General features: G+C 48.2%; 1 protein-coding gene across 1 annotated transcript in view; it reads right to left on the bottom strand.

The window, feature by feature from the left end:
- Nucleotides 1-5,719: 5,719 nt before the first annotated feature.
- LOC307001236 (transient receptor potential cation channel subfamily M member 2-like) overlaps nucleotides 5,720-13,445 on the bottom strand; it is a 132,195-nt gene continuing 124,469 nt past the window's right edge. Inside the window, exon 28 of the mRNA XM_079617459.1 lies at nucleotides 5,720-5,767. The gene's annotated coding sequence lies outside the window, so the exon portion shown is untranslated. The remainder of the gene's footprint in view (nucleotides 5,768-13,445) is intronic.

A 13,445-nucleotide genomic window follows, 5' to 3' on the forward strand; every position in this document is an offset into this window, starting at 1 on the left:
GTGAGTGAGTGCAGGGTGAGTTGTGTCCGGGTGGGGGCTGTTAGGGGGGGTCTGTGAGGGCCTGTGTGGGAGCTGGGGGGTAGCGTCTCCGTGATAGGGGGCCAACCTATCTCTATGTATGGCCACTCGTCTGCCACGTGGGGGTAGCTGTACTCTGTATACCACCTCCCCTAGTCGCTCTAACACTCTACAAGGGCCTACCCAGTCACTGTCCAGCTTAGGGCAACGGCCTTTTTTTCCTCTGCGGGCTGTGGACCCACACCAGCTCTCCCGGTTCCAGATGGCGGCCCTTGTAATGTAGATCGTAGTTTCTACGCTGTCTCGCCCCTGCGCTCTGCAGCTGCACACGTGCAAAGTCGTGGGCTGTCTCTAGGTGGTCCTGTAGTCTCCTGGCATACTCTCGTCCTGGGGGCACAGCTGGGGTGTCAGGGGGGACGCCAAAGGCCATTGCTGGCGGGGTGCGGAGCTCTATACCCAGCATGAGCAGAGCTGGCGTGCAGGCTGTAGACTCTTGGACAGCGGACCGACAGGCCATCAGCACCAGCGGGAGGTGCTTGTCCCAATCGCGTTGGTGTTTGGCGGTGACGATGGCCAGCTGCTGGATCAGGGTCCTGTTGAAGCGTTCTACTAAGCCATCGCTCTGCGGGTGTAGAGGGGTGGTGCGAGTTTTGTTTATGCCCAGTCTGTGACACAGGTCGGTGAATACTCGTGACTCAAAGTTTCGCCCCTGGTCACTGTGTATGGTTTGGGGCGTCCCAAAACGGCAGACCATGCCCTCCAGTAAGGCTTCAGCCACTGTCTCTGCCTCCTGGTCAGGGAGGGCATAAGCCTCGGGCCACTTGGTAAAATTGTCCATGACTGACAGCACGTACCTGTTCCCGTTGTCAGTGACCGGGAGTGGACCAACTATGTCTACCCCAACTCTTTCCATGGGTGTGCCGACAGGGAACTGTTGGAGCTGGGTGTGTGACTGTTCAGGGGGGCCCTTCTTTGCCGTGCAGCTGTCACACCGCCTGCAGAAGTCCTCCACGTCCCTCCTGAACTGCCCCCAGTAGAAGCTCTGTCGTAGGCGACGGAGAGTTTTGGTGACTCCGAAGTGACCGGCCCCTGTGGCCCCATGCACTGCCTTCAGCACAGTCAGTCTCTCTGCTCTGGGGACCACCAACTGCTACCTCAGCTCTCCCGTCGCTGGGTCCTTCCAGGCCCGCTGTAGCACCCCATCGGTGAGCCGCAGGGCCTGGAACTTTGCCCACATCCCTTTTGTCGCTGTGGAGAGCGGGGCCACCTCCTCCCATGGTGGCCGTGTCCGCGTCTCCACCCACTGGAGCACTGGCTGTATATCCATATCGGCCTCCTGCTGTTGTCTCCACTGCATTGTTGAAATTTCCGTGAGCTCGCAGCACTCAGCCACCGCGGCCCAGCTGACGGTGGCTGCCTCCTGACCCTGTAACTCCCTGTCTCATGTTTCCTTCCGATCGCAGTGGCGGTCGCATCTCCCTCTCTGACGCCCTCTCCAACGCCTCCTGCAGGGACTGTGGGTGTGTCAGCTGTACCTCCACACGCAGTTCGGGCGGCGAGAGGGCTTGCATGAACCGGTCGCGGGCTAACTCACTTTGTACCATCGTGGGCATGCTGCTATATGCTCTGCGGGTAAGGCTCTCAATGTCATTGGCTAGTTGCCGTAGCGGCTCGCCGTGTCTTCGGTATCTATTATTCAGTTCATTGCGTAGGAGCTCCGCTCCTGTAAAGTTCCCAAACCGTCGCTGGAGAGCCCCCACCAGTGCGACGTAGTTCTCTCTGTCATCTACGTCTAAGAGTAGCAAGCATGCTAAAGCCTCGTCCGTAAGGCACATCGCCAATTGTAGCGCTTTGGTCTCTTGCGACCAGTTCTGTGATTTAGCAAGCAGTTCGAATTGTGCATGAAAAGCTTCCCAGCTCACCTTCCCATTGTACTTTGGAGTTTTCACGGAGCTAGCCGCTACCGCTGTTATTGTGGACTGGGCGCCGCCATTGTTGTTTACATCTGACTTTCCCGCGCCGGAGATGACGTTGGTGTCTGCGCCCCTCTCCGCTTTTGGCTTGCGGGTCGCGAAGCCTGCATGTCCTCGTCTGTCAAAGCCAGCCTCGGATGCCATCGCATCCATTGTGCCCCTAAGATGACCTCTGCTGTCCAAACGTCCATTCTGCGGCTCTGGCTCCTTCTCTGTCACTCATCTCCTCACGCACACTGTGGCGATGCGGTCTCGCTAACGCTAAATTATCTAACTTACTAAACTGGTCCCTAACTAGTAGTGCGGGGTGCACCCTCGATCTTTCTATTTTTTATTTTATTTTATATCCCACTTCTGACACCAGTGTAGCATCTCACAGGAGGCCAGAGTTTAGTTAACTGGTTTATTGAACATAAGCACAACGTGCAGGCATTCAAACACAGGGCTGTGTCTCGCCCAGAACAGCAAAGAGGCAGAACTTCCTCAACTCAAACACTATATCCCCAGGGGGTCCACCCCCTTTCCCCAGACCACCAACCAACAGCGCGCCCGGGGTTACACATAGCTGATAACAGCCACACAGTCTTTGACAGTCGCTACAATATCTCCAAAAAGTCTTTAGTTTCATCATATTTATAAAATAAAAATACAGCTTTCCGATTCTATCTGGAAAAAGCCGAGGCGTGGGCGGAGCTATAGAGTCAAGCGGGAGCATCCACAACATACAAACGGCATCCACTGTTCCAGTAACACTGGGTTCTTTGGGAAGCTGAACAAGGTAAACTTTCCCTCACATCCCAAAACACACTTTTTTGGAGACATTCTTGACATCAACCATTCCTATTTAGCGCTGCTGCTGATGATTTCTGGTAGTAGCGCGTCGATGAGCGCGGTCTTTCTCTCCTCTGGTCGACGTGTGCGTGAACGCGCTTTTCCGAGAGCAATGCTCATATAAGGAGTTCCACTCTGGTCTACGTCATTAGATCTACAATAGAAAAAAACCCAGCCGAAACGTGTTGCAACCCGGAAGTATGATTTTCAGCACAGAAATTCTGTTATTCGTTCAAAATAACTTTTCAAACTTTGGCCATTATTAGCATGAGAATCCATCTCTTTAACACTGTAAACAACTCTGAATACATGAAACACCATTGTACCCCCCCTTTAAATATTGAATGTGAGTATTATTATTAAAAGAGCTGTGGTAATAAGTTTGAATAATGTACAGCCAGCGGGTCCTTTTCGCAAAATAAAAGTCCTCAACTTCACTCTGCAACTGCACTATTGCTTGCATATATACTGTATGTTCATGCATATATCTGTACAAACTAGATTTTTGGTGCCTGCATTTATATTCTAAAATGCTCAACAACCACATTCAAATTCATATTGACCCAAAAACTAAAACATGTCCAAAATTACTAATAATAAATAAAAACAATGCATAAGACATTCAATGTGTGAAGCTAACTGTATGGCTTATGGATTGTACAGAACTCTGCATGAATGTGAGTAAATTATCTGGAGTTCTTTGTTAAAGGCACAATTAAAGGCAGCAAATGGAAATGCAATCTGTATGAGCGATCCAACGGAAAAACCTGTTTGAAAACATTATTCATGCAGTTCTGTTTGGTGGTGTTATTGGCACATAAATGACAGCTTTAAAAGACACGTAGGAGTGCACAGTGTGTTTGCGCTCATCATTTTTGGTGTAGCATGTGTGTGAGTGAGTGAGTGAGTGAGTGAGTGAGTGAGTGAACATGTTTTTCTATCCTGGTGGGGACTTAAACCTGAATGCACACACACTCATGGGGACTCGTGTCACAGTGGGCCTAAATTGAGGTACACAAGCTTATAAATCAAACAGAATGAGTTTTTTTGAAAATGTAAAAATGCAGAAAGGTGTGTGTGATGGGTAGGTTTAGGGGTCAGTTAGTGTGTGTGTGTGTGTGTGATGGGTAGGTTTAGGGGTCTGGTTAGTGTGTGTGTGTGTGTGTGTGTGTGTGTGAGGGGTAGGTTTAAGGGTCGGTTAGTGTGTGTGTGTGTGATGGGTAGGTTTAGGGGTCTGGTTAGTGTGTGTGTGTGAGAGGGGTAGGTTTAGGGGTGTGGTTAGTGCGTGTGTGTGTGATGGGTAGGTTTAGGGGTGTGGTTAGTGCGTGTGTGTGTGATGGGTAGGTTTAGGGGTGTGGTTAGTGCATGTGTGTGTGATGGGTAGGATTAGGGGTCTGGTTAGTGTGTGTGTGTGAGAGGGGTAGGTTTAGGGGTGTGGTTAGTGCGTGTGTGTGTGATGGGTAGGATTAGGGGTCTGGTTAGTGTGTGTGTGTGTGATGGGTAGGATTAGGGGTCTGGTTAGTGTGTGTGTGTGAGAGGGGTAGGTTTAGGGGTCTGGTTAGTGTGTGTGTGTGAGAGGGGTAGGTTTAGGGGTCTGGTTAGTGTGTGTGTGTGTGATGGGTAGGATTAGGGGTCTGGTTAGTGTGTGTGTGTGAGAGGGGTAGGTTTAGGGGTCTGGTTAGTGTGTGTGTGTGAGAGGGGTAGGTTTAGGGGTCTGGTTAGTGTGTGTGTGTGAGAGGGGTAGGTTTAGGGGTCTGGTTAGTGTGTGTGTGTGAGAGGGGTAGGTTTAGGGGTCTGGTTAGTGTGTGTGTGTGTGATGGGTAGGATTAGGGGTCTGGTTAGTGTGTGTGTGTGAGAGGGGTAGGTTTAGGGGTGTGGTTAGTGCGTGTGTGTGTGATGGGTAGGTTTAGGGGTGTGGTTAGTGCGTGTGTGTGTGATGGGTAGGTTTAGGGGTGTGGTTAGTGCATGTGTGTGTGATGGGTAGGATTAGGGGTCTGGTTAGTGTGTGTGTGTGAGAGGGGTAGGTTTAGGGGTGTGGTTAGTGCGTGTGTGTGTGATGGGTAGGATTAGGGGTCTGGTTAGTGTGTGTGTGTGTGCTATGTGCGTGTGTGAGAGAGATGGGTAGGTTTAGGGGTCTGGTTTGTGTGTGTTTATTGCATTTTATTTAAATAAAATAAAATTCTGTATCAAATTTATAGGCAGGACAAGTAGTTTGTTAAGGCTTGGTTTGTAGAGAATTACAAACATGCGCACATGTATTCAAACGCACATAACTATAGAATTAATTCTTGATGCGGACGTGAGCGCCATCAGTGTTTCTCACAGGTTCGCGTTTAAAGTCTGTGTAGAGAGAACGGTGTCGTCTTAGCGGCCCCTAATTTAATAACAAATTATCCTTTCGACGGAAGTGAATCAATCAACTTTAGCTGGAAAGTAACATTATTCAAGAACCGCTATAAAGCCAAAACAATCTGTTACCTTAAATTATACGTTTATCTCTGTAAAGCAGCTTTGAAACAATCTACATTGTTAAAAGCGCTATATAAATGAAAATGACTTGACTTGTGTGTGTGTGTGTGTGTGTGTGTGTGTGTAGGGGGGGGGGGGGGGGGGGTAGGTTTAAGGGTCGGTTAGTGTGTGTATGTGTGATGGGTAGGTTTAGGGGTCGGTTAGTGTGTGTGTGTGTGATGGGTAGGTTTAGGGGTCTGGTTAGTGTGTGTGTGTGTGTGTGTGTGTGTGTGTGTGTGTGATGGATAGGTTTAAGGGTCTGGTTAGTGTGTGTGTGAGTGAGTGTAAAGGGTAGGTTTAGGGGTCTGGTTAGTGTGTGATGGATAGGTTTTGGGGTCTGTTGTGAAGCTGTCCCACATCACGTAGAGCCTCTCGCTGGTATGGACACACACTTCCCGCCACTAGAACGGCTGATGAGACGACGCCGAGCTCTCAACCTGCAGCAAAAACACAGACAGCTTGAATCGCTCGGTAAACCCAACGAGAGCCGAAATACTGCCACTAATGCACAATAAAAGCCACTTATATTATGTTGTTTATATGTCTATGTGGTGTTTTTAATCTGCTTTAAGACACACCATGTGTAAATTCATAAGTCGACAGCATTGCTGAGTATTTTCTGCTTAAAACTGCAGTGAACCAAAGACAGTCTCAAAAACACGGTTTGAAATCGCTGTTTTTTTTTCTAGGAAAAAAACATTTAAATGTGTCAATTTGGTGATCAAAGATGAGTTTTAAGGGATAAAATGATTGACTACAGGGGGAATTTAAAATCAAGAAAAGGTTTTTGTGATAAGAGACAATAAAAACTACTTTGTGCCTGAAAAACTTTTCTTTCCTGGTGAAAAAAGAAATAAAATTTCAAAGGTCAACGAATTTGCAACAACAGAACGTAACATTTTTTACATGTCTCATGTCAGTAACATGTCATTTTTTGAAGCCACAAAATGTAGACTTAATTTAGAACGTCTCCGGCACATTTTAAAATTACCCCAAAATCAAACAAAGTTCACCCATCATGCACGCTATCATGTCCGTCAAAAACTTAGGCTGGCTGTTGGTGGCAATATTAGAACTAAAAACATCAACACAAACTCATGGGCATCAATCGCTTCACTGAATCCTTGCCGGCTGAGAAATAAACAATTATTACCTCACAATCCATCCGTTTTCAAATCCACATCATTTGAATATCACAAGCTTAATATGTGACCCTGGATCACAAACCCAGTCTGGAGTCGCACGGGTATATCTGTGGCAATAGCCAACTATACATTGTATGGGTCAAAATTATCCATTTTTCTTTTATGCCAAAAATCGTTCTCGGTTACTAACGTAACCTCGGTTCTCTCTAGAAGAGGAACGAGTACTGCGTCGAAGACGCTGCGGGAAAGATTATTTCTCGAGATATTGAAGCCTAAAAATGTATCCTTAAGGCGAGACACGGCAGGCAAAAACATCGTTTTTTTTTCACTGGTCAATTTTGAGATTTTGGGCTATTTGTCTTCAATAACATGTTTTCTTTCAGACTTGTGCTGAAAAAAAGTCCAAAATACACATTTAGGTCTTTATTTTACTACACTTTGTCTATTTGCGTCAGTAGATTTCTCTGAAATTCAACAAAAGTTGCCGTTCTAAATCAACGCGCTGCTCCGCGATCTCTGTGTTCTTCCTTTAATCACGCACATGTCTGGAAAGCTCTCTCTCTTCTGTGGAATGCTGTCGGGTCCAAATATGGTAATTTCCTTTTAATCAGTTACCAATCGTGAAAGTAAAATGGGCATTTAAAGGAGAACTCCGGTGCAAAATGAACCTTTGGTCTAATTACACATTGTTACCTAGTCAACCGTTATCTGAGATTTGTTTTCATGATTATCGAATGTAAATAGTTTTATCTCTAAAAACAGTTTAGCCTATAACGCTAGTATAACGCTAGTATCACGCTAGTATATGGGGCATGGAGTAATGACAAATAAAAATCGCTTGTTAATACCACTAACAAAGCTCAAAATAGCCCCACACTAACACGCCAGCATAATGAGGGTCCCTACATGCAAACCGAAGCATTGAGAACTGTGTAAGTGTCCAGACAGTTTAATAAGAAGATATTTTATACATACAGTCAACTTCACGTATATAAGCAGAATCCATCTTTGAAAAACAGACTCTATCAGTCGAACTACGAACCGCCGATCCAAATGCGCTGAACTGTGTAGAATCTCATATGGTCCAGCGCATTTGGATCGGTGGTTCCTAGATCGATTGATAGAGTCTGTTTTTCAAAGATGGATTCTGCTTATATACGTGAAGTTGACTGTATGTATAAAATATCTTCTTATTAAACTGTCTGGACACTTACACAGTTCTCAATGCTTCGGTTTGCATGTAGGGACCCTCATTATGCTGGCGTGTTAGTGTGGGGCTATTTTGAGCTTTGTTAGTGGTATTAACAAGCGATTTTTATTTGTCATTACTCCATGCCCCATATACTAGCGTGATACTAGCGTTATACTAGCGTTATAGGCTAAACTGTTTTTAGAGATAAAACTATTTACATTCGATAATCATGAAAACAAATCTCAGATAACGGTTGACTAGGTAACAATGTGTAATTAGACCAAAGGTTCATTTTGCGCTGGAGTTCTCCTTTAACCCTAAAAGCGAAATTTCATTGGCTGATGTCAATTTCTGACAACCTGATTCGTTCAGATGCATCACGTGACGCGCTCTGACACTCAGATGTGTGTTTTTGACAGTTTTTCTGCTCAGTTGAAGGCCATAAATGCTGTGTTTATAAGTTTTGATGTGATTTAGGTCGTTTGTATTGTTGTTGCTAATGATTTGATAAGATATTGTGTCAGTAAATAGTTGTTTCCACTAAAAAAGTATGATTTTTTACATTACAAATCTTTAAATGCCTTTTTCTCAAAATGACTTTTCTCTCATACTCCAAGTCCGAAATCTCCTCTTCAGTAGCACCTATACACACCAAACTTTCCAGTCTTGTACCTAGTTATATTATGAAGACAATTACAGAGGGATTTGTAAATATATTATTCCTAGCCTGATTTATATAACATTTTATTCCAAAAAACATGGCGAAAATACATTTTTTAAGGCTATTGACAGTATATTCTGTTTTACAGGATAACAAAAGTAGATATCCATAAATCCCTCTGTAATTTTTTTCCCATCTAATATGTGAACACAATGAAAAAATAATTTTAAACCTGGCTTTATCCAATTCTGAGATTTAGTTTTTTAAAATATAGGCAAATTTGCGCATATTTAATTAGATAATGCCTAATTTGTATATTTAAACAATAAATTACAGAAAACTTGTAATACATTTTTTTCTCATCTTAATGTAGGTAATCAACTGGGAAAGTTTCATGGTGATATCTGCTAGTTACAAATATTTCCCTATTCACCTGTAGTGTCTCGCCTTAATTTTGTAATAATGTAAAACGCTTTGCAGCAGCATACAGCCTTAGGTGGAACAGCTGCCTATGCGAGGCCTCCATGACGCTTGACCCAATGAGGACACCTCCCGCCCTTTACGTCACGTCCCGCCAGAATAGGCGTGGCCTAGGCTTATAAATAAGCAAACACGGCTGCATACCTCTGATTTTCATTGCCGAAGCGAACCAGAGCTGGATGCAGGCACGGCACAGAGACGCAGTACTCGTTCCTCTTCTAGAGAGAACCGAGGTTACGTTAGTAACGAGAACGTTCTCTTACGAGAGTTCTCTCGTACTGCGTCGAAGACACTGCGGGAACCCAGTGTAAAACGCCGTACATGCTGAGATCCTGACACCAGACACCCAAAGGCGCGCGCGCCCGGGGCACACACACTTGTCAGAAAAACTCACACAGAGTTTCAGGCAAGAGAGGCTAGAATAGCATCAATCCTTTATAATAAGTGCCCCGAAGGGCATATTCAGCATATATATGTATAATGTATATAATATATATGGTGGGTCATTACGCTCATAGGACATAACAGTCAGTGAGTGATGTTTAAAACATATTGGCAATCTGGGCCGTAATAAACGGGGCAGAAAACACCATATTGTGTCTTAGACCGAGAGCAGTCCGGCCTGTAGGGCGGGAACCTCTAGGTTATAAAACCTTATAAATGTAGATGGGGAGGCCCAGCCTGCCTCCATACAGATATCTTGCAACGAGATTCCACTAGACCAAGCCTACGAGGAGGCCATGCCCCTCGTAGAATGTGCTCTGATGCCCAAAGGACATTGCAGTCCTTTTGATGCGTTGGCTAGCGCAATGGCATCCACTACCCATCTGGACAGGCTCTGTTTCGACGCAGCTCGTCCTTTGGAACGTCCGCTGAACGAAACGAAGAGCTGCTCCGTCTGTCTAAAAACAGCGGAGCGGGACACGTAAGCTCTTAACGCCCTAACCGGGCAAAGAAAGCTAACGTCATCCCTTCCTTCAGAGGTCGGCAGAGCCGACAGGGAGATAACCTGAGCCTTGAAAGGTGTGTTGAGGGACTTAGGCACATACCCATGTCTCGGACTTAGTACTCTCACCGAGAGCGCTTGTAAATCCCCCACGAGCTTCACTGAAGCGAGAGCCAGAAGGAACGCAGTCTTGAAAGACAGGTGCTTCATGTCAACTGAGTGCACAGGCTCAAACGGGGCACCCTTCATGGCATCCAGTACCGTAGAAAGGTCCCAGACGGGGACTGAAGGAGGTCTGGGAGGGTACAGTCTCCTAGCTCCTTTAAGGAAACGAACAACCAGGTCGTTCCTACCAAGTGACCGGCCAAGCGTCGGATTGACGAACGCTGCTATAGCCGCCACGTATACTTTGAGCGTGGATGAGGTCCTACCCTTATCCAGCAGCTCCTGTAGGAAGAAGAGAACCTCCGCTTCCCTGCACTGCAGGGGTGATATACCCTGGGCTGAGCACCAACTAGAGAACACAGACCATTTAGAGGAATAGAGCCGTCTAGTGGACGGAGCTCTAGCCTGCTCGATCGTGTCTAACACTCCCTTTGGGAGGTTAGCGGGTACCCGTTGACGGCCCACACATGTAGGGACCAAAGCTCTGGGCGAGGATGCAAAATCGAGCCCCTGGCCTGAGAGAGGAGGTCCCTCCTCACTGGTATCGGCCATGGAGCAGTGCTCGTCAGCTGCATCAGTACTGGAAACCATGCTTGGTTTGTCTAGAACGGAGCTACGAGTAGCACTGAGCATCCGCTTTTCCTGATTCGCTCCAATACCTGAGGTAGAAGTGAGACAGTAGGAAAAGCATAGAGCAGGCAGCGGGGCCAGACGTGGGCCAGCGCGTTCTCGCTCTTGGAGAAAAATTTCAGACAATGAGCGTTTTCCTGAGATGCAAACAGGTCTACTTTTGCTCTGCCGAATGTCCTCCACAGCAGCTGCACTGTCTGTGGGTGTAGAGACCACTCTCCCGTCGGAACATTGTTCCTTGAGAGTTTGTCTGGGTCAATATTCAGGTGCCCTGGCACGTGCACTGCTCTCAGTGAACGCAGGTTGTGCTGGGCCAAAACCAGGAGGCGTTCCGTAAACCTGTACAGGTTTCGGGATCTGACACCACCCTGGTGATTTATGAAGGCCACCACTGACATGTTGTCCGACCGGACCAGGACATGATGGCCTTTTATCCGGGGACAAAAACGCCTCAGCGCATAGTCCACTGCCAACATTTCCAGGTAGTTTATGTGTGGGAGCCTTTCACGTTCTGACCACTAGCCAAAGAACGGTCTGCCCTCGAGCAACGCTCCCCAGCCTGAAGTGGATGCGTCCGTAGACACCACCTTCACGCTCGAGGAAGTCCCCAGGCTTACACCTGACTGGTACCAGTCTGTCGCACTCCATGGCATCAGGGCTGACACGCATTCCTGATTGACCTTGAGGCGACAAAGACCGGAGACCCATGCTCGGCGCGGCACTCGCGCTTTCAGCCAGAACTGTAGCGGGCGCATGCGCAGCAGGCCCAACCGTAGTACTGACGATGCTGAGGCCATGAGGCCCAGCATCCTCTGAAACCTCCTGAGCAGAACTATAGAACAGTTGCGGAAGGTTTTTATTGTGCGCAGAATACACAGTCTGCGCTGTGATGACAGCTGTGCTGTCATAGACAGTGAGTCCAGATCTGTGCCCAGAAAAGACATCCTCTGACTGGGAGACAGTGAACTCTTTGCCCAGTTGACTCTGAGACCCAAAACCTCGAGGTGTTCGAGTAATAGGGTCCTGTGCTGTACGGGCTAGAATCAGCCAATCGTCCAAATAATTCAGAATTCGCACGCCCTGGAGTCTCAGGGGTTGCACACTGCGCTGCGTCCATGCACACTGTAAATGTACGAGGTGCTAGAGACAGGCCGAACGGGAGGACTGTGTACTTATATGCCTGGCCCTCGAAGGCGAATCTCAAGAATCGCCTGTGATCTCGGCTCTGGTCGCGAAATGGCGGCGACACGAGAGCAACCGTGTGATGTAACATGGACGCCGTGCTTGCAGCATTTGAGGCGGGGGGCGTGCTTAATCGAGCGGGCAGCCCGCGCGCGCTCAGCTCTCTCAGCTGAGAGCAAATCAGAAAAAATGCGGGGCAAATGTGGGTGCGTGAAAGCGGGTACATTTATAGCACTGGGAGTACTGTCTATTAGAACTGACTGACCGTGCATTGGTTTCGTTTTTACAGAAACCGTGGGACATGCAGCGTGTAGTGATTGTGGGCACTGAATAGCGGGCATGCTCACTACGTGTGATGCACAATCGACATGAGTCGATTTTATGTGTGCAAGCCCTGTATTGTGTAGGGCTGTGCTTGTGTGTACGTATGGGCACTGAGTTGTGGGCATTACAGTTACACACGTTACACCATCGGCCGTGGCCGGGACACCAGAAAATACACTCTTTTCGGATTTACCTGGGTTTCCGTAGAAACGGCGTTTGTGTGCAGGCAAACGGGCCGTGATGCCGGTTTGTTGACTGCAGAATACGCTGGTACAGTGTGTGCAAACCCTGTATTGTGTAGGGCTGTGCTTGTGTGTACGAATGGGCACTGAGTTGTGGGCATTACAGTTACACACATTACACCATCGGCCGGGACACCAGAAAATACACTCTTTTCGGATTTGCCTGGGTTTCCGTAAAAACGGTGTTTGTGTGCAGGCAAACGGGCCGTAATGCCGGTTTGTTGACTGCAGAATATACTGGTACAGTCGCATGTGTTGGAACTGCACGAGCTAAAAATTTTCGGTGGAAATTCGGCCGCAGCGGGACTTGAACACCGTCGCTTTCCTAGGGGGCTAGGAAGGCCTGGAAGCCTCGGGCTTGATTGCAATCTTTGGCCGACACCCACGCGGTGGAGGGCGGCATCCAGCTGAGCGAGAGCGCGGTGGAGGGCCTCTCGCTGCTGAGTGCAGGCAGGCGGCTGTTTAAGGCGACCTGTCGACCTGAGCGCTTGGGCAGAAAGTGTCTCATGGCCATATTCCACCGGAGGGACTGGTGTTCTCTGTCTCTAGCACCGTCCACTATGGAGAATCCTGCAGAGGTAGAGGTACGCACCCTGGCTGAAAAAGGGACGCTCTTTCCAGGACTTCGCGATTTCTTCATGAAGCTCAGGAAGGGCGCGAGTCGTGAGAACGGCGAAGCGCGGTCTCCAGGCAGAAAACAGCCATCCAGCCGGTTAAGCAGTCGTCCTCCACAGACGCGGCTTCACCCTCATCGTCCATAACAGATGCGGCGGCAGACAGCGGACGTTGTCCGTCGGTCAGAGAGTCCAGCGAAGTGGGCGGAGGAGCTTGTGGCGGCAGCGGCGAGCTCCTCGCGGTGGAGGGAGGTTCCGGGCTCCCCTGAGCACGGCGCTTTACGGCGCGGCACTGCAGCGGGCGGAAGTGCAGCTTCAGCGAACGAAGCCAGGCGAGTCCGCAGAGTCACCATAGGCATTGTCTCACAGTGATGGCAGCCGCCATCGGCGAGAGCTACAGCTGCATGGTCCTCACCCAGGCAGGAAACACATATCACGTAATGGTCCCCGTCGCTGAGTGGGGCTCTACACGAGCCACAGTTGCGAGGCATCTTTAAAAAGACGCTCGGCTCTTTTAGTGTGGGGAAAAAATGA

The sequence above is a fragment of the Phoxinus phoxinus genome, assembly GCF_949152265.1.
Source record: "Phoxinus phoxinus genome assembly, chromosome: 7".
Taxonomy (NCBI): Eukaryota; Metazoa; Chordata; class Actinopteri; order Cypriniformes; family Leuciscidae; genus Phoxinus; species Phoxinus phoxinus.